Here is a 27016-nt window from a genome sequence, read left to right as displayed (position 1 = left end):
TAAAAATGAAGAAATAAGACATCATCATTCTCTGTGACCAACACCAGGAGCTGCAGGACAGAAAGAAGAATTGTTTCCCCCTAAGTCCTTAAGGTATTGCATAACCTCAGGCCACAGGACACAACAGATGCTGTTAGTGTCTGGCAAAAATTTCACCGGATTTTACATCCATTTAGTTGGGAAGGAGACAAATTTAATTTTAAAAAATATTCTTTAAAGAAAAGGTGCTGGACTGGGTTACAGCTTCAGAATTCTTCTAGCGCAGAGTATGCCTTGAGCATTTACATAAAGAACAAGACCCACCAGAAGCAGGGGAAATGGATCTCACCAGAGACTGACTGAGAGAGCTCTCAATGGTTTAAAAGGATCACTGCCCAGCTGGTCCAGCCGAGTCACAGCAGATATACATTTACCTATTTAATTTTCCAAGAAATCCTATTCCTCAGAGAAATGTCACTTTATATAAAATATGTGGAAAAGGAAAACAGAAAATGTATCTTTGTGTGCTTCAGTGATATATGTTATACACACAGACACTGAAAACTGCTTATTTATTTCCTGGACCCACTCTTATTAATTTTATTATGGTATTTATAGCTCTCCTAGTTCATCTCGATTTTGAAACTGGACTTACTATTCCTGCAAATCAAACAGAATAAGCAGCACTAGCTTTCCTCTTAGAGAGCCTGTGGCTCACTCATTGGTCCCTAATTTAATTCGGCACAGATTCACCAAAAGGACTGATAACTACGCAGGAATTCCATCCTAGCAGTCAGCTCCGTAGATATTACTCCACAATGAAAAGAACTTGAAGCAGTCACATCCACGTACCCTATGAGCCTGCTCCCAAATAGAATGATTTTCAAGGCAGACCAGATGAAACATTTATTTATTTGTTCAAATAACACTTAACGGGAAATGTATTGGCAAGACTTCATTTGAACTACCATGGGGCCAACAAAAGCCATGGAGGATTGGTCACTGCCCTCAAATTGCTTATAGTGGAGCAGGAGAGCTTGCAAATAGACCTGTAGCATGATGCCAGGTCAGTCTTGAGAGCTGACCCAATCCTTGTTAGTAAGTGGACTTTTCATTCTGGATGTTAGGATTAATGAAGATAGGTAGATAATTTAAGGCCTTTGCAAATAAAATGGCTATTAAGAATGAATTCAACCTAACTTCCATTGTCTTATGTCTGGACTAGTTCATTTCAAATGTTATGACATCATAAAGAGATTTTAATTAACCAGATCTTTCTACCCTTAGCTTTGGCATCATTAACAGAGTTTCTGCCATAACTTCAGCATACTTTAAAATTTCGCAGCCAGGACATGACAACTGATATGAATTCCACACATATAATCATGCTCGAAAAGATGGGTGAAAATAATTTTTTTCTTCTTTCTAAAAATTAAACTATGCAGAATAGCTAGCAACATTTAGAGAACAAATAAGCATTTAAAATACTGTCCCCCAAACTTGCCACCACTTTCCAGCTTTTCTAGAGGCCGTGTAAGAGATAATCAGTAAATTAAAATATGTATACTGACCATGAGAATTCTAGACCAGCGCTAACCAAGAAAATTTTCTGTGTTGATAGAAATATATATACCTGAGATGTCTAACATGGTAGCTTTTAGCCCAATGTGGCTATTGAATACTAAAGGACGTGATTTTTAAGTTTTATTTAATTAACTAAAATTTAAGTTTAAATTACATGTAGCCAGCAGGTATCTCATCAGACAGCACAGCACAAGGACAAGCTTGCCTCAGCCTGGGAGATAATGTTTGGTTATCTTAGCAGTATCTTATAGATGTTTTCCGTGAGAAATGACAAAAACAAGAAACATTTCAAAATTGCGATAGAGTTTTATTCTGCTGTCATTTTAAGACATCTGTATAAAAGTTATGATTACAGCCTAACTGATTTTTTTTAAACAAACATAATGGAACTTACATATGGAAATACGTTTATTATAATAAGATGGTAAGCTTATTTTTCATACATAAAGACACATTTATTACAATAATGCTGCTCAAAACACTTCTGGACTGTTTCTGGAAGGATCTGCAGAATCCACAGCAGATTCTATTTGAATATCTTTAATGGTGGCCATTTTGTATTCTTTAAAAATAGATTTGATTTTTAATAAATAGCTAAAGGATACTTGGAGCCGATTTCTGGTATGAACTATTTGCTAATTTGCTTTGTACCATTTGGAAAGTCAATTAACTTCTCTGGGCCTCAACCTTCTCATCAGAAACTAAGTGGGTTCAACTAAATAATTTCTTCCATTCCACCTAACACTGACATGCTCTAGCTGATTCAAGGATTCAAAATGTGGTAAATAAGGGATGTTAGTCAAAACCAGGCACAATTATACAATAATGAGACTAGTTTGCTTTGTAAGAGTTGTGATACTTCTACAGGCCAATTCTTTTTTTTTTTTTTTTAATTTATTTATTTAATTTATTTATTTTTGGCTGCACTGGGTCTTCGTTGCTGCGCGGGCTTCTCATTGCGGTAGCTTCTGTTGTTGTGGAGCACAGGCTCTAGGTTTGTGGGCTTCACTAGTTGTGGCACGTGGGCTCAGTAGTTGTGGCTCGCGGACTCTAGAGCGCAGGCTCAGTAGTTGTGGCACACGGGCTTAGTTGCTCCACGGCATGTGGGATCTTCCCAGACCAGGGATCGAACCCGTGTCCCCTGCATTGGCAGGCGGATTCTTAACCACTGCGTCACCAGGGAAGTCCCTACAGGCCAATTCTTAAAGATGAAGTTCCAAAAATGGTCTGGGCAATGACAGCATTATCAGAATAACTGTTCTGAACACCCTTCCTCACTTTAGGGTATGTGTGTGTGTATACTATTTATTAAAAATAAATAAAAGAATGGATAAACAACAAGGTCCTACTGTATAGCACAAAGAACTATATTGAATATCCTGAGATAAACCATAATGGAAAAGAATATAAAAAAGAATGTATATATATGTATAAATGAGACACTTTGCTATACAGCAGAAATTAACACATTGTAAATCAACTATACTTCAATAAAAACAAATAAATAAATGAATAAACAAGTAAATAAATGAATAAATAAATAAAAGAACCTCAGAAGAGGTATAGAAAGCAAAGTCCTATGCGTCTAGTAACTTTACTTTCATCAAAAATCAATCTCCTTCAGACATTCCACGACAATTCAGTTATTCTGCTGTAAGAGAATAGCCTTTTAAGAAGTACTAAAAATGATGGCACAAGGCAAAAGAAAAAGCCTGTCAAATAGCCCCCCTCAGCTACCTCCAAAATCACACTCTTAAAATTGCAAAGACACCTCTAATGGGCTTTCAGGGAGGCAGAAAATTTGCTATGAACTTTCTGGGCAGAAAGGAACTGGTGTGATTTTTGCCACCTGTGTGTCTTCCAGGCCATCTGCTGGGGAATGGCGTGGTTCACAAGTCAGCCCCACACCAACCCCGAACGGGAGTCTAGAGATGTTACAAAATTGACAAATGCTTGACAAAAACAATCATCAGCCCAAACCTGATTTATTCCAGAGAAACATATACCATAAAATTCCAAGGATACTTACTTAAAAGCGAGGCATTTGGGGAGTTTATCTAATTCTGTGTCATTTTATGAATGCCCTTATACTCACACGAGTCTATTTCTCTAGGCGGATGGGAGGAACTCACCTGACAAGCAGTTTCCAAAGCAGTTTAGGGCATCTCTTACGTGAATTGAAAATGATTCATAAAAGTTACAAGGCAGGAAGTCTAGGAAAGTCCAACGCAGGACAGAAACTGGAACAGATACTAGGGAAGGCCTATTATTTGAGGAAGCTTGTTTCCTAGGGACAGAGGATGCTACAGAGCCTCTGGCCATTCAGAAAGTTGATAAGCTGCTGAATTCTTTGAAGGATGTGTTGCGAAGGACTTGGAATGCATTTCCTTCGAGGGTTGGTTTCATCTAGAAAGAGCTCAAGTGAGTCAGTCCAGTTACTGAAATAGACCCTACTGTAGTCACTTAAATGGATCAAAATTTTTCCCAAACCACAAAGTACTGTGGACTCTTAAAACTGTGGATGCAAATGGATGCCTTTGACGTGTTTCTCACAGCGGACACAACCTACTTCCTTTTAGATAAGCGTGCTATAATCATAAGAACTGTTATCCTCTTTCAGATGAATCAAAATGGAAAAAACATGGAGCTTCTAAATTATAACTCATAAAAATGTCCCAGAGTAAAGCAACCCAAAGCCAGAGTAGGGAAAGGGACATGACTCACGAAAGCCCTGTAATTCTAGGCAAGGCCCATATATTTCAGGCTCCTCCTCAAACTCATGATTTTTAAAAACCATCAGTAAAATGACATAAATAGCCAGAATACAATCTTGGAGGGAAAGTCAGTTCTTGGAGGACTGACTGGACAACACAGCTTATTCTTATTTTCCAACTGGAGACTAGGTGTGGCACAGCAGATGCTTCCAGCTGCCTCCCCAACGCCCACTCCCTCTTTCTCCTTTTTAAACAGAAGTCAGATGCACCACCGGAAGCCCGGCCATCCCATTCCCCTCTGCCAGTGAGTGGTCTAGGGGAAGGTAGGCGACCCGAGATGTAAGAAAATCAGGAGGTTTCTGGGAAAGATCTTCCTCTCAGGTCACGAGCTCTTTCATTGCCCTGCATGGACCGCCCTCCCCTTCCCTGCAACGTACATGCGCTTGCTGCCTTGGCGCACGGAGTGAGAATGTGATGCTTAGTGCTGCGGTCTCCATCTGGTGACCATGTGGCAAGGAGAAGAAGGTGGCAGAGGGGAGGATGGAGGAGGCTATGTCCCTGACGACACCGCTGAGCTGCTGAGCCAGCCGTGGAGTCACTTGCTTCTGGTCTTCTACATCAGCAAATAAGACATGTCCTTAGTTTAAGGTACTGTGAGTTGGGTTTCCTGCTCCTTGGGGTCTACTGCATGCAAACTAATTGATTCATTCATGACAGGATGAATGAGAGGCAACAGGGCAGAAACCACGGTCTTGATCTTTGGAGGATGTCCTACTTCCAGAAGATGTGCCTTAAATTTTCTGACATCGAAAATTGCCATAATACTATCCGTACAGTTGCCTACAGTTTGATGATTAGCAGGCAATTCAATGCATTCGCTCATTCATTTTCTTATTCAAACATTTCTGTGTATGTTTATGGCCCATTTACTACTCACTGAGATAATGGAGATAACATGAAACAGGATCTTTGCTTCCAGGAGGATGTTTTATAAAGTGGAACAAAGTCACAGCACAGGGTAATACAGACCATAATAAGGTACTGAATACATCTGCCTAAAAGATTATTGTCTGAGGTTATTCTTATTCTCTGATAGAAAGTTAGAAATTTCTATCATAGATACAATGAAAGTCACATTAACATGTCCCTAGGAATGATGGTCTTTCAAATGAAGACAGCTTGTTAAAAAAAAAACCTTACCCAGTTTTCATAAACAACGTGCAGCTTCTACAATGATAACGCATGACAAAAATACCATTGTCCATAGGCAGTTTCTATGTGTCCCAATTTCAATCTCTGGCAAAGCCATCAAGTATGTAATTTATCTCCAGTTTTTCCCTGGCCGGTGGCAACATTTGCTTTCAAATATTCAATGACTTCCTGCCCTCTTTAATCCCTCCTAGTTCTTAAAAAGCAGGGGATGATCTGATTTTTGATCATTAATATTAAAAAATTATACTGTAGCTGATATTCATTTGCACTAAATAATTAACCCAAATGGCATTCACACTGCAAGTGCCCTTCATTGGGAAATAAAGTCCTCTTTCCTTTGTTTGAGGTGGGGGAGAGGGTAGGGGGTTGGCGGGGGGCACGCTAGGCCTATTCCTCGGCCCTGAAGACAAATGCCTATGAGGCGATTGTGGTGTTACGGGTGAGAGGCAGAAGGGACGGTCTGTGGCTTGTCCCAGAGTGGCTCTTGCCCTGATGGAGCGGGTGGAGCCTTCTGGCTTAGAAAGGACCCCTGTTCTTTCTCACAGGCTTCTTCAAGTCGACCAGCAGCCCTCCCTCCTGACTTAGGGGACCTTTTGCCCACCTCCCCAGACTCAACCTAACTCTGTCTACCCTCCCCCTTTCTGCTTGAACACTCCTAGAGACAATGCATACTTTGTTTTCTGGCACAAGTGATGTGCTTTGTAAATATTTTAGAATATTTGAAACTGTAACTGCAAACACCCTCCTTCCTCTATCTGATGTGATGTTCTGGAATACATCCCCATGTGCATCCTATGTTATTTCTCTATCCGTGTTTATAGTTTCTGACAAAGATCTTCCTCACTGGAATGACTCTTTTCACTCAGTCCATTACTATGCAACAAAAACCCCCAGTCTGATGAAAATGAACAACGCTTTATAGATTTCACAGACTTGGGCTAACAGGAGGGCAAAATACCAACTTATGAATATTTTACTTTACCTTTTATTATCGGACAGTAGTGGCTGGCACAGTGGCTTATACCTACATCCTTGAACATAATAGATGCTTAATAAATATGTATTATACACATGTGTAAGAGGCAGCTCGGCAACAGAATGTAAGAGTTTCGTCTTCTGCGTACTATCCCCTCCACGATAAGCTGTCGGCTGGGTGTCTGCTGGGACTCTTCCTGCTCTTTCCTGCCGGCTCATAATTAGCAAACAGCACAGCAGTGCTCAGCCATTGGTCAGCAGACAGTCATCTTCTAACAGAGGCAGGAAACACATGGCCCCATTGGCTCTGCGTTGTTCTTAAATCCTGACCCGGCACCTCCCTCAGCTTGACTCTGATCCCTACCACGGCCTCAGCTCAGTTTCTGGGGACCCGTCGGGCCGGGGTTGACTCCCTGCTGTCGAGTCTATGGGTAGCTGCCTCTCTCCTGCTCTCTGGGCCAGACAGAGTTGTTGGAATGTCTGCCCAAAATAAAATGATCCGGCTGCAGAATCCATCCACCCCCCCACATCTCACTTTACTTAGAGGTCTTTATTTATTCATCTCTTTCTTCTGTTTAAATGGAAATAGGAACAAAAGATGAACAAGACTTTCAGAAAATCTAAGAATACAGAACGTAGATAACGGAATCAAGAGAATAGTGCATGGGTTAAGATGGTATAAGTACAAACAAACATTTAAGGGAAAACAAATGTTGTTATCATTGTGTGTAGGTGAGTGCCAAAAACACAGGTTAAAAAAACCACAAATAACTGGCATGTTTACTGGCATGGACAAGCACCCCTCCGGCTGCCACTGGACACGTTGAGTATTCTAAGCATTCTCACAAAACAACTGCTAATTAAATTCCGAGACGTTGGACGCAGGGCAAACTGTCAGGTCTTTATATATTCTGCCTTTTCTATTTTGCCTCTTTTATTTTCCAGAGACTTCAAAAGGTTAACATTCAACGCTAGAGTAAATTCAAGCCCGGCCATGAGACCTCCAAAGCCAAAGAAAAGGGTGGCGATGCAAGGTCACTTCTACTACGGCAGAGTATGCAAATGTTTTGGTTTTGTTATATACAAGGTGGCTCTGGCAAGAGACATCTACTGGGGCTTCCCTGGTGGCGCAGCGGTGGAGAATCTGCCTGCCAATGCAGGGGACACGGGTTCGAGCCCTGGTCTGGGAAGATCCCACATGCCGCGGAGCAACTAGGCCCGTGCGCCACAACTACTGAGCCTACGCGTCTGGAGCCTGTGCTCCGCAACAAGAGAGGCTGCGACAGTGAGAGGCCCGCGCACCGCGACGAAGAGTGGCCCCCACTTGCCGCAACTAGAGAAAGCCCTCGCACAGAAACGAAGACCCAACACAGCTAAATATAAATAAATAAAAATTAAAAAAAAAAAAAAAAAAAGAAACAGCCAAACTGTTGACTGAAGTGACTGTACCATTTAAAAAAAAAAAAAAAAGAGAGACATCTACTGCCACGTGCTTTATTATTGAAGCTAAATGATCTCTGCTGGCATTTCCTGGCCAGGTGATTTCAGTCTCATACCCAACCCTTGTGCTCCTCCCAGAACACAAAACCTACTTGGCAGTTTTTAAAACTATTGTGTTTTCCCTGTCAACAGAGTTCTCTGAGGTGCTAAGTGTAGCTAGGAAAAGGAAGGGTGGGTAGAAAAGCCATCCTACCACTAGGGTGGGGAGAAGCAAAAGGGGGTTTTAATAAGACCCAGGTTCTAAAAATTCTTGCAAGCACTGAGCACAGCTCCATGCAAACACATTTAGCGTGGGGGAATTCTTTTCTGAAAACAGGAATGCTAACTGAATCCGTGCTGGACAAGTTATCATAGTATCCTCCCCATGGAGATGTATTTCCATCATCCAACATTGGCAAATGGTTTTCCGTTTTGTTTATGCTAAAGTCAGGTTATGTCACCAGCCATCATTTCTTCCAGCTATTCTTCATACCATTGTTGGTTCATCACTTCAGACTCTAAATGTTTATGAAGTCATTGTCTACTGATGTTTACCCTGAGTTTCCTCAACCATTTCCTCAAGGCACATGGAGTTCTTGTAAAACCTGTGTTTTCACATCGAGCAACACAGTCTTCCTTTGCTTCCAGGAGGCCCAGCATTCTCCCACACTTTTTTTCCCCAATTTTTATTGGAGTATAGTGGATTTACAATGTTGTGTTAGTTTCAGGTGTACAGCAAAGTGAATCAGTTATACATAAACATATATCCATTCCTTTTTTTGTTTTTGATTCTTTTCCCATATAAGCCATTATAGAGTATTGAGTAGAGTTCCCTGCGCTATACAGCAGGTTCTTATGAGTTATCTATTTTATATATAGTAGTGTGTATATGTCAATCCCAATCTCCCAATTTGTCCCTCCCCCCATTATCCCCTGGTCTCCCACACTTTTTGACAACCATGATGAGTCAAAACTATTAACCAGAATACAAAACACTGGCATAAAGAGAGGCCGTAGAGAAATAAGCTATGTGCGCTGCACATACACAGAGCTCAGGAGAATGTGGTATGTCACTCACCGGCTGAGAGCATTTATGGTTCTGTGTTCTAAGCTCACTGGGTGAGGGACCCTTCCAGGCTGCTGAACTAGCTCAAATGGACTGAGAGTGTAAAACACCACTTAGAGTGTGGGCAAAATACATACATTGAATAACTAGAGTGTATGCATTTATTGTATGCATACATGCACATACATTTTTAAAGAAAATATTTCTTTAAGTGATAAAAATCAGTGCTACAGGCTGTGTAGGAAAATGTGGCCACATATATAAAGTGGCGTCAGTTCTATACTGTGAACATCCAGAGGGCAGGACTGGGTCTTATTCTTCGTATCAGCTTTAGCACCTGGTCTTTGCGTATCGCAGAAGCTCAGTAAATGTGTGGTGAATAAGTGAACGGCTGCATGACAGGCACCGCCACTGTGGCCGTTCCAAAGCTGCAGAATGGCTCCAGCGGGGTAGATGCCACCAAGAATACATGCAAGCCTGATAACTGCTCTCCTGGAACCGCAGGAGGCAAATTGGAAAGTAGGAAATTTGGGAGAGGAGAAAAGAATACCATTGGGTTTTGCTTTGCAAGACATTCTTTTAATTTTAGATCGTGAAGGCTCTTTGTGAGCAACAAACTTAGAACACTAAATTCCAGAGGGTAAAGCTTTTTAATGAAATTTAGGCCATAGTTATAAGACACAAATTATGCTATGTATCATTGATATTGAGCTACGTGGTAACCAGACACAAACGATTCCTAGAATAATTGTAATTGGTGAGGGGTTTATATAATACAACATAAGTGAGTTTGTCATTCTTCTCTTTTGTGTGAGTTCTCCAGTTTCTTCAACAGTGTGACTCTGCCTGTTTCCAGTTTACACCCTGGAACTCACACTCCTTACAGGACAGAGCCCCGGCTGCCCTCCCAGCGAGTTCCCTCTGCCTTTGTCTCGCGTGGCTCCCCTCCTCTCCCTGGGCCCCAACCCCACTCATCTCGCTCTGTGCCCCCGTCTGAGGACTCCAGATGTGACGCTGTGTCTGTGTGGCCGTGACCTGGCCACCTGGCAATGAAACGGGTCATCGGAGGGAAGAGGAGAGAGAACGTAAGACAAAGTACAGAGACCCTAAATTAACCTGGGGCCCTGGGGCTGAACTGGGGCGAGCGGGTGGCAACCAGACTTCCCCTGCGCCCTCCCAGTGCCTGTGCTGACTTCTGCGGTGTGACTCTAGTTCTGCACGACACTTAGGAATGTTTTCATCCTGTCTCCTTCCACTGACATCATGTACCCCAGTGGCTAACACAGTGTAGTGTTCTAAGTTGTGCAGCCGAGCACAGTAGCTTATCAGAACCCTGGTTTTAAGAAACACGCTTTATACCCCACTTCCGACTTATTTTGACGCCTTAATGTCATTTTTAGGGATGAGTAAGTTTCATGTAGCTAGAGAATGAGGTCAGGCATCTACAAGAGACAGATTTCAAATGAAAGAAAGTGCCTGAGAGGAATTAAGTAGTGTTTCAGAGGAGGGTGGTACGCAACAGAGTGAGGACTGGCCTGACAGCTGAAGCCTGGATTCCAGCCCAGTGTGGCCCCTCACTTGCTGTGTGACGCTGAGCAAATCGTGCAACCTTTCTGGGCCTTAGTTTTACTCATTTTCAAAGTGAAAAAACCAGACTAAATCCTTTCTAGTTCTAAATTCTTTACACAGGGATCCTTATCTACATTTACTTCGATCCTAGTTTATAGGAAATATGAGCTGTCATGGAAATCAGTTTGAGTAAAATAAAAGTTAAGTGTAAAGAATATTTTGATATAATCATGTAAAAGTTTGGTTTTTCTTCCAATTGATTCACTAAGACTAAACTTAAAAAAATTTTTTTTGAGAGGCAGCTCGATGTCATGGAAAAAAGCATTTTACTGGAAATTAGAAGACTGGCTTTTGATCTTGGTTCTGGTACTAACTGGTGGAATGGTTTTGGCCAAAGTTACTTATCTCTTCTTAGCTTTCTTTACCCGAAAATCAAGGGGCATGACTGGCAGAAATGAAATTTAAGTACACTACACGATTCTTCTGGTTGATACTCATCACAATATGAACGCTGAACACTGGTTTAACCAAAATTCCAGTACAAATTTATTGAGAGGATGTGTAAATCATATAGTGGGGGTAGGGAAATGTTAACTGTGTATCATACAGTAGGGATGGGAAAGTGAAAGTGAGCTAAATCTTTTATATATAGTTGATTTACAATGTTGTGTTAGTTTCTGGGGGACAAGTATCAGGGAAAGCTTCCTGAAAGAGGCAATGCCCAAGAAGAATCTTGAAGGAAGAGAAAGAGGTGGGCAGTCCAGGAGGCTGGGGATTTCAGTCAGAAGGAACAGCAGGAGGGGTGCTGAGCTGGACACAAGGGGATTAGGTGAGAGCTGACACGGAGAGACCGTCGTCTGTGCTCAAACAGCTCTTGCTACAGCACCCTGTACAATCTACCTGCGTAAAGGCATATTCATTGAGGTTTATGAAATGCCTCATCCCTTAACCCACCCATTCTGCCAAGTCTAAGTAGAATTAGCTAATCAGAGCACACCGAGGTTTATGTGGAAACCCCAATAACCAAAGAAGAAGTCAGGGGTCATCACTCCTAAACTCATTCTCCCTTATTGAAGAACATCAGGGAGAAATGCATTGATCACCGTGGTATCAGTTCACCAGTAATCAATCAGCAGGTACATTTAAAAAACCAACCTACCTGCCTACCTACCTACCTAGCTACCTCAGTCTTTAGATAAACACTTAGAATTTTTATCATGTGAAATTCCTCCTAACTTCTTACTCTTCCTCATAATCAGGCCGTGCTGTAATGGTCCACGCTGCAGTTGCTGTTGTGTGTTTGCCTCTCTCTTCTTAAAGACAATCTCAGTTTTTAAATGTAATTTAATTAATTTTGAATATAATTTAATTGTACCAATCCTAGGAACGCAGAGAAGCAGTACGGAGCACGCCAGCAGCCTGGAAACTAGGTTACCTGAGTTCCAATTCTAGTTCTGCTACTTACAAGCTCTGCAAATGGGCAAAATTCAAACTCTCAGCACCTCAGCTTTCTCATGTCTTAAATAGTTAAGAAGCGCACATGCCCTCATGGAGTTCTTGTGAGGTTCAAATAAGACACAAAGCAGCTGTGTGACTCTAGAAAAAGTACTTAATCTCTCTGTATTTCAGTTTCTGCATCTATAGAACGAACGGGGCTGTACTCAGCGAGGCCCCCATGTGTCGTTTCCAGTTTGGAACATGTTTATGTCTATGCAAAGATGCTTTCAAAACACGTATTGTTCAAATATATGATGCAGTAGAGACATATTATTAATTATTAAAAAACAGAAGAAAAGAGAGAACTCTATTTTTTTTTTTTTTACAGTTTTATAAATTCCCACCATTTCTCTATTTTATTTGTTAGCATATTTTTTACAAGCACCAACCACCTGAAGTCATGGAAGTGAATGAAGTTTCCTGAAAAAAGCATTCAGAATGAAAAGGGTAGTGGCCCAGGAGAGAAACAAATCAGCAACAGACTGAGACGGGCAGACAAGAGAGGCGAAGGGGAGTCAGGAAGAGGCTGTGGTTATCATGGAAGCCAACGCAAGATGGGGCTTCAACACAGAGAGAGTGTGCAGAGTTCAATGCACGTGAGGGCCAGAGAGATGGTGACTGGAAAGGTACCCATGGAATTCAACAACGTGGAGGTTACCTGGTACTCCAGCAAGGGCAATTCTGTAGAAGGCGGGGGAAGGGGACAGGAGTCATTAGATGGAGAGGTGAGCGACTGGAGGTCTGTGTGTGTAGAAAGTTCTCTTAAGAGGCTTTGCTGTGAAAGGGATTAGAGTCACATGAATTAGCGTGATAGCAAATGAGATCTGTGGGGTTTAGGAAAACACTAGAGCGTGTTTAAATACTGATGGGAAGGATCCAGAAAGGAGAGAGAACGAAGGAGACAAAGGATGGAGCAAAATGCCTGTGAAGGTGGGAGGAGAGACCGGCCTTTGATGGAGCGGGAGGGGGTCCTGGCACAGCTGCTGGCAGGCGGGCGGGCTTGTGCATCTGAGCCTGGGAAGTTGGAGGAGCTGCATTCTGATCGCTTCTATTTTCTTTCAGAAGCACAAGACTGAAATATTGTCTGAGAATATGGGGGAGTGTAGCTTGAAGTTTGAAGAAAGTAGGGACTGTATGGAGATTAGGCTTAAAAGACTTTTTAAAAAAGTCAACAGAATTTTAAAATTTCCAAACACGTTCCTTTAAATAGAAGTTTTGTGGAATATAGCCATCTGTCTGGAGATGATTAAGTATGAGAGAGATAGGCTGGTTGTGAAAAAAACGATACAGAAGGTAGATTAATGAAATCCAAAGCTACAATTTGGACAGATTGCAGGTATCTGGACATGAGGAGTGTAATCCTGCAAATGACACCTTCTAGAAGTCGTTCCTAAATTTCCCAAACAAAAGCTGCTTTCATTTCCCTGGGCTCTCGCTGCACTCTAGCCTTCTCCTTACTGTCCTTTGTGACACAACAGTCTTATTCACCCATGTGTGGCTTTCCCTCTTCCACTCTCTAGGCATCTTATAGGCACCAGCCCATAGCCCATAGCTGAACCACACGGTGTGCCTTTCAATAAATGTTTGCAACCTTTGACATAGTTGAGGAGGAAATATTATCTGATTTATACAGATTGGCCTCATACACGTTGAGGGAGACTCTCAGGGCATCAAGTGAGCTATCTTCGTAAGAACAAAGGATTTCCAGAAACAGCAACCTATAAGCAAATGGGTGTGCCACGCTTGGGAGCAACGTGCACTTGAGATGGGCAGCATCTCCACTCTGTTTCACAATTTCAAGAGAGCCCCATTCAGCCTAGCAAAGGAAATTCAAGGAAATGAAACAACTCCCTCCCCCTGCTCCTATTCTTCTTAGATACAAAAGACAGATAATTATCTAAAGTATTTCTCAATCTGAACAAAATGGCAAAGTGACCTTTTGGTCTGTGGTAGTCTACTCACGTCAGTGTTTGGAGCAAAAGCAAAGCAACGTGCAGGCTTAGGGAATGCTCGAGAGGGCCAACTTTCACTCTTCCTCACACTACACAGACCATAAATAAAGAGAAATAGTTTAACAGGCAGCCAGACCTGAAGGGCTCTGAGTCACCCCGAGGGAGTGATAAAATTCTCCTGCTGGTACACTTACACAAACCAAGATGCAATGAATTTTTTTAGGATACTCCCTTTGCTCAATAAACCTGAAAGTTTTAAACCTGAAAGATGGCTAGACTAAGAGGGAAAATAAATCAATCTGGCAAAAACAGTAATCATTCAAAGTGTTGGTAGATTAACTGAAACATATAGGAGAACCAATTTAGTGATTTAAAAATCATACGCTTGCTAGTTAAAAATTTCCATTTCTAGCTTTTTAGACTATTTTTAAACACACTAGATGAGTTTTACCTAGTGACCGGGCTACTTAATGCTAAAACTGGAGCTTCTGTCCAATATCTGATTTGTTTATATTTAAAACAGCAGGGAGAATAAATTTCAAAGTCGGAGGCTTCTTACGGATTTATCTTTTGTTTGGTGGCAATTATTACCAGATAATAAGTCAAGCCAGTGGATTATTCTGGTGATGATGAAACGTTAGATTACTTTTGGAAAGTGATATTTCCAGTTTATTGAAGTAAAGTATCCAAACAATTGCTTTATTCTGCTTAAAAAAAACACAAACCCACAAAAACAGAGGACAAGATAAACAAAAACAGGTTAGAGGGAAACAGGGAATCAGTCTGAGAAGTTCTCCTATCCAGTCCTGATCTCTGATAACCACTGGTTTATCAACAACACGCTTACACAGAACAGCACACTTTCTGTTCCAAAGAATCCTTGTTTTCTTCTCCTAAGATATATATGTATATTGTAAAAAAATCTTCAAGTACCTACTTGAATGAGGACAAACGACAAAGAAAAGGAGCAGGGGAGTTACATTGTTTGTGGGCAAGAACTGGATAAAAGGGTTGGAGGCATTTTCTGGGGGAAGGAGGGTACTAGAATAAGCACTTGGAGTAAGAGTAACAGTTCTTTCAGAGAAAAGGTAACCTTAGGTATTAATAAAACAAAACAAATTACAACTAAAAGATTAACTCTATAAAGAATAATTAGTTTTCAAAGCACTTAGAGATCACTGGTTTTGAGAAAAATGACAGTGCTAGTCAAAGTCAGATAGAATATTTCACTTTGCAATCTCTCTAGAAATTTAATGTTTGGGGGACCTGCTCAGTTAGGGTCATGTACAGCAGGTCAAGTTCGTTTGGAATTCTAAATCTTCTTAGGTGTCCTGGCTCAGCTTTTCTGTAAAGAGTTATAACATCTATTTACTGGTGAGGAGCCATTACTGCCGTGGTGTCGATGATTAGTTTTAACATGGCTGCTATGTTCTTCCTATTTATTAAAAGAAAGCAATTTCCATCAATCTTGGGAGATTCTGACCATGAGAATAACGTCTCCCATGGCAACCCCAAGATCTTAGGTAGCGAGCTAGCCATGCTAACTGGAATTCATACTGTGTGGTGTTCTAGAATGCATTATGGGCTTATAATGCAAAGAAGACTTTTATTAAAAAACAGTAAGTGGGAGGAGTGGGAAAACCTTTTCCTGGTATGCAAATGTTTTATATGATCATATATTCTGAATTTATATTTCCAAAATATCAGAGGGATCCTACAAAACTGCATTCTACATAAAATAAGACAAATAGAAATGAAATGACTAATAACCAGTCTATCATATGCCCTGCTGGGCTGGGACAGTCCCTGTTAATGCCTGTTGTCCCAATGTAATTATTAATAGCACCCCTTTCAGTCTTACACATAGAATTATATGATCATCCTATATTAACCAGGCATGTAGATAGAACCCAACCCTTTGGAGGAGTTTATTACGTCATTTGCGTATTGAGTTAAACTCTGTTTCCGGGCAGCAATTGCCTCAGGCAATACTGGGTTATACACATCTCACCATCTGATAGAAGGTTCCATACATGTTTGTTTATATTTGTCTATAAAGATCTGTTTGTTCCAAGCCCATACTAACAATTTTTTGAAAGCAGAATTTTTTAAATTTTGAAATAAAAAAATTGGAAACCTGAATATTGTCTGCACAATTCACCAATAAGTTTTCTGGTATCTGTTTCTTACAACTCTTTATGAAAACTTACAGCATAACAGACACATTTCAGCTTTTTCAGGTACTTCTATAGGCCCTAGGCTAAGGTGGGCCCGCCAGCTACGGCCTTAGCCCCAAATCCCACTCAGTCTCAAGCCAGTCCTGCTGCTGGTCCCACTCTCTCTGCACTTTAAGTCTTATCTGATCCCTTGCCTTTTCGCTTGGGAACAAGCCCCTACCTTGGATCCCTCTTCTAGCAACCAGGTCCCAATTTGGTTCCCTATCGCATGCATCTGTGCTCTGGTTCCCTGCCTTGTCCTTTCTCTGGAGCTTCAAGGATCCCTTTGCCTGATCCAGAACCTCTTCTACCTGGACTCCCAGCCGCCGTCAGCCATCACACTCCTGATTCTCTATTTTGCTTGTGTTCCTGACAGTAAGGACAGACATTCAGGACTTCTCGTCTTTGAACAGCTGGCATCCAGTAAAATGCCTGGTGCACAGGAGATTCGCAACAGGCAGTTAAGTGATGAATGAACGCAAAGCTTCCTTCTCATTGCCTGGAGCTGGGTTTCCTTCCAAGTGCCACTTCCACCTGGCTCTTTCCATTGTTAACAGGGTTCAGGGAGCTAAGGTTCATGTATATGGCTTTGGGATGAGTTAACACAGGCACAGAGTTTAAAGAATGCAGGGGCCTGGGTAGTTGGTGTGTCCCTAATGGGGCAGCTGCCTGGGGCTGTACAGGGTGAGTCTACGTTGAGGCCGTGTGACTGGGGCTGAAATTCCCACTGTGCTCCCATCACCGGCGCTAGGCTCTGGGGTGAGCAGCCTGGAGGAAGTGGCTACTTTTTTTCCTAACTGGCTTATCCAGAGAGGGCCCTTTGGCAATGCGTCCTCCCCCCCAGGAGAGCCTTTCTCTAGTTCTGCATGGTGGCCCATGTGCTGGAAGAGGCCCTAGTGGGATGATCACTCCCACAAGGAAATGTTTTAGTGAGTCTGGGTAAGTGCAGCTCTTAAGGAACAAGCCCCTGTGACGGACTGAATCTGCTATCTCCTTTCTTGTTTCCTATTTTACGTAAAACCGAATAATTCTGCTTGGAAGTTCATAAAGACAGACTTCATCAGAATCTGAAGATAAGAACCTTAGTATGGCAGCTGACTAACTCGGATGTTTTGTATTGTGCTATTATATTACAGCATTTTCCCCCCAGGGAAGTGTGGTGAATGTTCTTAGTTTTGGGAGAATCCTTGGAAGGCTCTTTCAGAGGATTTCCTCATATCAGCCTTCAACCTACAAGTGATACCTAGGTATGTTGCACGTGAAGAAAAACAGAGTGTCGGGACTTCCCTGGCGGTCCAGTGGTTAAGACTCAAGGGGCATGGGTTCGATCCCTGGTCAGGGAGTGTAGGGGGGTGGTCTGCCTTGCCTATAGGCACTTCTCTTGGATGATCGAATATATATTTTGTTCAGTCTTCACAGAGACCTGTATTCCTGCTACTCAAAAGTGTCTTCTAACGTAGTGGCTAAGTGCACAGACACTGGAACCAGTTTGATTGGATTCAAATCCTGGCTCTTGACACTTATTAGCTGCATAAGGTACCCCATCTATTAAATGAGGATAATAATGGTACCTACCTCATAGGGATGGTGTGGGGTTAAAAAGAGTTAAGACACATCCTCACCGAGAACTGTGCCTGGCCGCACTAAGTGCTATATGTGTTAGCTATTATTACTATTGTTTTATTTTCTGAGTGTGAAAAAGGCACTGGTTAGTACAAAACATTCATTTTTCAATAGAGATGTGCCAGATATATATCAGATTAATATCAGCATTGGGAAAAGTAACTCAGGATTTTAATCAAGGATATTTTCTGAAATTTAGGTTGAATGAGAATTCTGCACTCTTATATAACACTCCATCTTCTTATAATAACTCTTATAATAACACTTATGTCCAATGCTTATACTAACACTCATGATTTGCTGTTCATTCATGACCTCACACAGGAAGTTCCATGGTACTGCAAGTATTACAAATCCCAAACTGATGTTTTCTAACGCTGTGCTCTCTCTGCCCAGAATGCTGCAGCCCCTTTATGGCTCTGGCAGCTGGAATGAGAACTTGATGACTTCTGAGCTCTTGAAAACACGTTTGCTCTGAGTTGCAAAAGATGTGGCATGAAGGAGACTCAAAACATTTCTAGTCGTATGGCAGCTCCAAGTGATCTGAGAGAGATGGATACCTTAAAAAATGAGAATAAAATATGCCAAAGAGCCAAGGAGAAGGCAGTTCATTGCCTAAAAATTCCAACTTAGGCTTTGCTCTTCAATTACTTTTACTGTTCACTTGTTAAAGTGATATTCATCTGGAAGAAGAAAGGCATTTCCAAGAATGCAAAGAAGAAAATGTGCACTATTTTTTTCTCTCTTTGAAGCGTCTGAAAGAAAGTTCCTGATTTATACGTGCAGAGTTGAACAATGGAGCCTAATCTTGCTGCTGAGAAGAATTCATTCATTCATTCACTCAATGTATACTGATGATGAGTGTCTCCCATGTGCCTGTTCCAGGCATGGGGGAGAGACTGTGAACAATACGTTCATGACCCGGCCCTCATGTTGTTTACAATGCAGGCACTTCATATATATTGTTTCTAATACTCACAATTCTCCATATTAGGCATGGTTATTTCTACTTCGCAGGCCAGGAATCCAAGGCCTAGAGAAATTAAGCAACTCATTGTCACACAGCTATTAACTGGTGTTGCTAGGATTCAAATCCCAGTCTAGCTCATTCCAAAAGCCAGGTCTATTAGATTCTTTTTTATTCTATCATCACATGGTCTTTAAATAATAAGTGTGTTCTTGAGAGTTACAGAATTCAATGTTTTATAAAGTGTATCATGGTTTAAGAAAGTGAGGAGTATTTCTGAAAAACAATCACTTTTTCCTTCTTAATATATGTCAGATTTATAGAAAGTAATGAATACCAGTTATTTGGACATTGGTTCAAAGGGCTATCATCTCTTCCAGAAGGTTAGTAAAATATAGTATTTATATATGGTCTGAATCAGTTTTATACCAGCCAATCTTGAACAAGACTTGCAGACTCAATGCCTGCTCTGTGATACAAAGCTGACAGTGTCACTTACTGGCCATAGCACATTAGGTATCGCCATATTACACAATGAGATCCTGTTTCTTCATCTGTCAAATGGGGATATCATCGCCTGTCACATGGAGAGCTACAAAGAGTAAATGGAGGACAGTATAGAAGGCTTAACAGTGATGGGCATGCTTCAGTCCCTTCCCTTTGTCCCACATATGACACACCAGCTTTTCTAACAGTAGTAAAGCATATCTCTGTTCAGCACTTACAGACCAAAAATACCTCTGATGGAAATGTCCTAGAGCATGAAGATCACTGCCTTTGATGCCCTGCTAGTGGTACAAGCTAGGATGTAAATGAGGAATAGAAGCTTTTAGGATACATTTTTCTCTTATTTCTGGATGACTCAGGTATAGGGTGACTGAAGAAGGGTTTGAATAGATAATCTCTAAACCTCAAGTAATCTTTCACTTATGCAAATTAGGTAAGGATATATAACCACACTAACACATAGAGTACATCTACAGACTAATAAGATTGAAAAAAAAGCAAGCACATGTGTTCATTCAAAAGACTGTTATTTGAAATTGTCCTCCTGAAAGTGTGTGTATTTATTTCATTCATTCAATTAACAAATGTTTACTGGGTGTCCAGTAAGTTCAGAGCACTGTGCCAGCACTGGGCATATGGTGATGAACAAAAGAGCAATGTTTCCTCCTTTCAAAATCAGTTTTGAAGTCACACATGGAATTAGTCACATTTTCTGTTGCTAAATAAATATCACTAAGAAACTTTAGATAGGAGTGGCCTTAGTCTGAGTTTATCATAAAACTAGTTCTGGATCCCACCAACCAGGAGGAAACATTAAGTGATGCACGTCTTAGAGAATCTACACAGTTTAGCAGAGGAGCTCTTTACTAACACAATAGAAAAGTGTGCCTCTGGACTCTGTCTGTAGCCCCAAGTAGAGTGTCTCAGATTTCCTGAGCCTGGTCACTGTTAATTATGATGATAAAAAAAGATTCCCCTTTTTTTAACCTTGGAAAAAATCCTATCCAAGTAATTTTTCTGAAGCTTGAGATTACATTATTTATCTCGTTCAGGTTTTAAAAATATTTCTGATTTTTTTCTGCCAATAACCAAGCCCTTTTCCCTCTTGGAGAACAATCTTGATTTCTGAAACAGTTCTTCCCTTGACATTACTGGGGGGCGGAGGGGGGGTAGGTGGGTGGGCATTATTTCCCCTGAAAAGTAAACAAGGGAATAAAAACAAGGTGACTCAAAGGATGAGGAAGTATGTTTTTCTAGAGAACAAAAGATCCTTTCACAGTATGTCAAAGACTTAACTGTGAACTTTCCTGAATGTAAACACTGTTCAAATGGCAAAAGGAATTTCATCTATGTCTATAAAAGGTCCTGCATAATAGTTCTTGCTTGAAGCTACATTTGGTAGGCAGTAAAATAATCTTTTTCTTCAAATACTTTGCATACAGACCTACAAAAACTTTTTTTTATCATCTCAGGAGTGATACAATTATAATTACCTTCATAATAGCAATTATAACACACAGATCAGAGTACTGCTAAAAGCAAGTCATGTCATAAATTACGAGTGACATCATTTATGCCTAGAGTCTTCAGGAATAAAGAAATGCTTTATGAGAAAGTATAAAATGTTAGGCTGATGCTTTCCATTTAGTGTAAGAGTTTAAAAGTTACAGGGCACTGGAGTTTAAAAACAGATTTTTAAAAAATTGAAGTATAGTTGATTTACGATGTTGTGTTAGTTTCAGGTGTACAGCACAGTGATTCAGTTACACACACACACACACACACACACACACACATCTATTCTTTTTCACATTATTTTCCCTTATAGGTTATTACAAAATATTGAGTATAGTTCCCTCTGCTATACAGTAGTAAAAACAGATTTTGTTATGATCATAGAAGACTATTAATATTTCAAACTGACAGGAATTATGAGATGTCAGTTAGCTAAAACATTAAATTCTTCCTACTTTAAAGTCTTATTCTTTATAAACCTAGTTATAATAAATTTAAAATTGATGCTGGTAATTATGTTTATAATATTTAATAGAGTTATATGCTATAACCAAATTATATAATTATTATGGAAATGCCAGAGATCTTTCCTTACTCAGCTGCAGATTTTGCAGACATCCTATGATTACCATCATCAGCCCAAATCCCACTGCAGCCAGCTGCTAGGGTTCTTTCTCCCCTCACTATGGAAGGATCGCACAATTTCTAGGATATGATCTATAAGGAGTACAACTCAGGGTCAGAGGATGTTGAGATTTCCTTTTGGGTTTTCTATTCAAATGATGAATATAAAATGAGAATGAGATGTTCTCCAGGACCCCGTGGGGTGTGGGGAGAGAGTGGAGGCAGTGGCAGGGCTAGTGTGCCTCAGAGATCAGCACCTGTGTGACATTCCCCTGTACCTCCACTTCCATGGATCTGGGCAATGTTGGCTCTTTCCAGTATCATGCAAGGAATGTGTCATTTGGTCAAATTGAAAAAGGAGCTTCTTGCTTCCTCAGAGTTTCTGCAAGAGTGGAGGGCACAGAGCAGCTCCTGAAGGATTTATCCCATGTGGAGGATAGGGGGTATAACACTGAGAGAGGGTGATGGCATCTCCTAGAGGCCACCCCTGGCTGGAATGGGTCCAGCGCTTCTCCTGGGGAAGGAGCATGAGATTTCATGTTCCCGGAGGGGACTGAGGTGGGCAGAGGAATCATAAGGTTCATGCTGTAAAAATAGTAAGAAAGAATGATTCCCCCAATTCCCTCTTCCTCAGTTCTCCTCTCCTAAGGAAAGGAAGAGTCCTAAAAATATAGAACTGCCTTTTCAACTTCTGCCATGAAGTAAACGTATAATCTCAGATAAGTCACTTAATCTTTCCGGGATTCAGTTTACTCATCAGGATTGCCTTGCGATCTCTGAGGTACCTAAAGGTATTAACGCTACCAAACATTTACCGAGCGCTAATATTTGCCATATGCTGAAATATGCACGGATTACATATATTAATACTTGCTATAAGCATGGGTTATCTCATTTATCTTTACAGCTCCCCTTTCAAGTATTATCATTTCCATTTAATGTGCAGAGACAGAGGCTTGGAGAGGGACAGTGAGTTGTTCATAGTCACAAAGCTAGTACGGAGTGGAGCCAGGATACAAAGGCTAGTCTGTCCGGTTTCAGAGTTGGTTCTTTTATGAGTTATGCCAGATTTCCTCCATTCTGTGAGTCTCACCATAATAAACAGGTGTGAGTCATTTGTTAAAAAAGAGGAACCATTAGTTTGGGACCGGAAGAATGAACTGGATATAATCCACAGCTTTGCTCCTTGTAGGAGAGGAAGTTTGGCTCCTTCCTTCAGCCTTTGTCTGTTACATCTCCCTTCCTAGCATCTGGCAGGGAGGAATTGCCAATCTGACTTGGCAAAGGTCACCCACTGGGCTACATTTACCAAGTGTGCCATCATTGTGCATTAAATATGTAATAGGCTCCCTGGTAGTTCCTACTTTGGTGAAGTGAGCTGACCAGTTTATGATTTATGTCCTTTAGGGAAATCCAGCTGGTCTGTTTCTTTCTGCACTACCTCTCCTGTGCCTGCACCTGAGAGGGGAGTTAAGGCTGGGCCTTCTGAAAATATGGCTTAGAGTCTAAGGGAAGGAAGCAAGAAGACCCGCTTCAGCTGCCAGGCCCAGGTCTTGCTTTCTTCATTTTTGCTACTCCTGCATCAAGGGTAGCTGGGTACTGGTCCATTTACTCATAAATTAGTATATATATATTGGTACTTTGTGTCCCTTTTGGCTAGTTTTCTTGTGTTTATAGCTCCCTTGGTTTGGAATCCTGTGGAGGGAAGGTGTAAGCAATAGGTAAGACATTCCTAAGTCCTAGCCTCATATAACCTAATACCCTTAAGATCTCAGGTTGCCTATAACAAGTACAGAGACTGAGTTAGTGACTTAAAAACTACCCACAAAGGAAAGTCCAGGCCCAGATGGCTTCACCACTGAATCCTACTGGACATTTATAGAAGAATTCATAGCAGCTCTTTGCAAGAATTGTTAGAATTGTTCACAAGGAACAGTTTTCAACTGATTCTGAGGCCAGTATTATACTGATACCAAAACCAGAAAAAGACATCACAAGAAAAGAACACGACAGATCAATATCTTTTATGAAAATAGACGCAAAAATCCTCAACAAAATGGTAGTGAACCTAAATCCAGCAATATATTAAAAAAAGATTACACACTATGACCAAGTGGGCTTTATTCCAGGAATGCAAGTTTGCATATTATCATGCAAGTTTCACATGAAATTCAATTAATATAATACACCACATTAATAGAATGAAGGGGAAAAAACCACGTGATCATCTTAATAGCTGCATAAAAAGCATTTGACAAAATTCAACACTCTTTCATGATAAGAACACTCAATAAACTAAGAATGTGAGGGAACTTCCTCAAACTGATAAAGGGTATCAACAAAAAACCCACAACCACAGCTAACATCACACTCAATGGTGAAAGACTGAGTGCTTTCTTCCTTGATAAGTAACAAGACAAGGATGTCCACGCCACACCAATTTAACGTTGTACTGGAGAGTCTAGTCAATAAGACTAACTAGGTAAGAAACTGAAACAAAAGGCATCCAAATTGGAAAGAAAGAAGTAAAACTACCATTATTTGCAGAGAACATAATCTTACATATATAGAAAATTCTAAGGAATCCACTAAAAACTATAAGAACTAGTAAGTTCAGCAAGGTTGCGGGATACAAGAGCCATAATAAAAGTCAATTGCATTTCTATACATTAGCAATGAACGATCTGAAAATGAAATTAAGAAAACAATTCCAGGGCTTCCCTGGTGACGCAGTGGTTGAGAATCTGCCTGCTAATGCAGGGGACACGGGTTCGAGCCCTGGTCTGGGAGGATCCCACATGCCACGGAGCAACTAGGCCCGTGAGCCACAACTACTGAGCCTGCGCGTCTGGAGCCTGTGCTCCGCAACGGGAGAGGCCACGATAGTGAGAGGCCCGCGCACCGCGATGAAGAGTGGCCCCCACTTGCCGCAACTGGAGAAAGCCCTCGCACAGAAACGAAGACCCAACACAGCCAAAAATAAATAAATAAATTAATAATAATAATAAAAAAAGAAAACAATTACAATTACAATAGCATCAAAAAGGATAAAATAGTACAAAACTTACACCCTAAAAGCTATAAAATATTCTTGAAAAAAATTAAAGAAGACCTAAACAAATAGGACATCCATGCTCATGGAGTAGAGGACTTAACTGTTTGATTTGTTCTATGTTCTGAATGTTTCTGTCCCCTCCAGTTCATATGTTGAAATCCTAATGCCTGATGTGATGGTATTAGGAGGTAGGGCCTTTGGGAGGTGCTTAGGTCATGAGAGTGGAGCCCTCATGAATGGGATTAGTGCATGGATGAAAGAGACCCCAGAGAGTTTACCCCAGAGAGCATGACCCTTCCACTATATGAGCATACAGTCACTGGCTATGAACCAGGAAGAGGCCCTTCACCAGCTTGAACCCCTAACACCAATCATTGCTGGATTAAATGCTTTAATTTTGAAAAATTATTGATAATTTGTTAAGTATAACACATACCAGGACCTAGGAAAAATAAGTAGGAGGAAAACACAGTCCCTGGCTTTAAACACTTAAAAACCTTGTAAAGGAGAGTAAGACAATTTCACAAGTAATTCAAGGGAGGTTGTGTAAGTACCACACAAAAGGTATAAGCCTAGTGGAGGAAGAGGTCACATCCACCTTGGGGGAGGGGTAGACTGGAGGAGGAAGCGTTTGGGATGACTTTTGAGATTGGATGGCTGTGACCTATAGAAACAGGAAAGAGGGAGTGGTAGAAGGGAATGGGTTGCAGATGGCAAGCAACCACTAACAAAAGTGCAGGGGAGAACAAGAATGGGCTGTGTCTTGGGAGTAGTTTAGCTTGGCTAGAGTGTAAACTGGGTGCTTGAAGGCTGGGGCATGCTGTGGAGGCCCTGGGTGCCAGGAAGAGTGGGTTGTATTTCAGATTGACAATGGCACAATTTCTGAACATTTCTGGTCTAGAGTGACATGTTCAGAGCTGTTATTCAAGAAAATTTAACTCAGCAGTCTATGTAGAAGGGATCAGAGTAGAAGGACTCTGGACCTCAAACAAACTTCCATTTTTTAGGTGAAGATTAGATATTGTAATGTTTAGCGTAACTTACTTTTATCTTCAATTACTCAAGAATACTATAAGGAAATGCTAGGGAATCAGTAGGCATAATTGAATTAGATGAACAGTCTATGAGTTATAGTCAGGCGGAAAATCATATTATCTGTATTTCTGGTGGAATACTTTTACTTTGTATGTGTTTCCTTGTGAGTAATCTTGAGTAGAGCAAATTTTTTTGATTGTTATTTTGAGCACTGTTAATTTTTAAAGTACTGTTAGTATTTAATCACAAGCTTATTGTTTTTTCTTTCATCCTATAACTTCCAAATGTTTGTTAAGGGGGAGGGGGTGCTATTTTTTTTTTTTTTTCTGTTGAAATGCACTTCCAACTTTGTAATGTCTATTAGTGACAAAACAGAATTCATTTCCAGTAACCAGGCTTATATCAAACTGCAGAATTTTAGAGCAGAAGGAAATACAGTACACCAGAATGCTTTTTGCATGCACTAAGCCTCATATCTCAGAAGGAAGACATTCTACCACGAGTGGTTGTTTGCACAAGTTAGAAATAAAATTAGAATCATCCTGCAACAAACATCACGCCTCCACAAAACTGGTTGGGACAGGAAAGAATCCAATTCCTTGGACTGTTCATCCTAATCTATGTAAGTTATGATCAAAGTGTTAACCCTTCCTCCAATAAAATGGGTTACTGCACATACTCAACATGATTCCTAAAATTTTCAAATTTAATTCAATAGCTCCTTATGAATTTTAAAATTAGTTCCCCATGCTCTATCATCATTCCTCCATTTATTATACAGATTTATGATAGTAAGTAATAACATCTCCCATTCATATACTACTTGACAGCTTGCAGAGCACTTGAACATATGTTATCTCGTTTGGTTTTTACAATTCCGTGACGTAGCTGCTACGGTTAGCTTCATTTCGCAGATGGGGAGATGCAGCTTCAGAGGGGTTAAGCAACATGCCTACGGTCACTGGCTACAACTGGAAATCAAACTCAGTTCTAGCTACCTGGTTCACAGGTGTTCATTCTGGAGCCACAAACTAACCAGTGTAGGAAAAACTAGGGGGTGGGAGATTTATCACCATTTGGTTCTTTGCCAACCTAGGCAACAGTCAGCTAGTGAACAGTGAACTCAAAGAAACAAAAGACTCAGCCTTCTAGAAATCACCAAAGGAGTTTGCAGCTTTTACCATCCCTCTGAGGGACCTCATAAAAGCTTTAAATAACCAAATTAATTATACATTCATGTACAGATTCACTGATTCATCAAGAATTTACTGAGCTCTGACCAGGTGTCAGGCTCTCAAGCAGATGCCGGAATGGGACATGAGTTCTGCTCTTGGGAAGCTTGCCTTCCTGACACACATCAAAGTAAGAGACTGCAGTGTGACCAGGGCATGCGGATGCCACGGAGGGAGGGGTGAATTCTGCTGGGGGTGGGCAGGCTGGGGTCAAC

The 27016-nt window shown here is 41.0% G+C and overlaps 1 protein-coding gene and 1 long non-coding RNA gene across 4 annotated transcripts in view; one reads left to right on the top strand and one right to left on the bottom strand.

The window, feature by feature from the left end:
* Nucleotides 1-27016, bottom strand: part of VWA8 (von Willebrand factor A domain containing 8) — a 364407-nt gene that overhangs the window by 54087 nt on the left and 283304 nt on the right. The gene's annotated exons all lie outside the window — the stretch shown is intronic.
* LOC309615751 lies at nt 7-20085 on the top strand. Its single transcript, XR_014237047.1, has 2 exons — nt 7-17490; nt 17654-20085. It is a non-coding gene; the product is annotated as an uncharacterized lncRNA (long non-coding RNA).

Source organism: Balaenoptera borealis, assembly GCF_965194805.1.
Source record: "Balaenoptera borealis genome assembly, chromosome: 18".
Lineage (NCBI taxonomy): Eukaryota > Metazoa > Chordata > Mammalia > Artiodactyla > Balaenopteridae > Balaenoptera > Balaenoptera borealis.
Note: the sequence above shows the minus strand (reverse complement) of the source record. Positions and strands in the feature narration are given on the sequence as shown.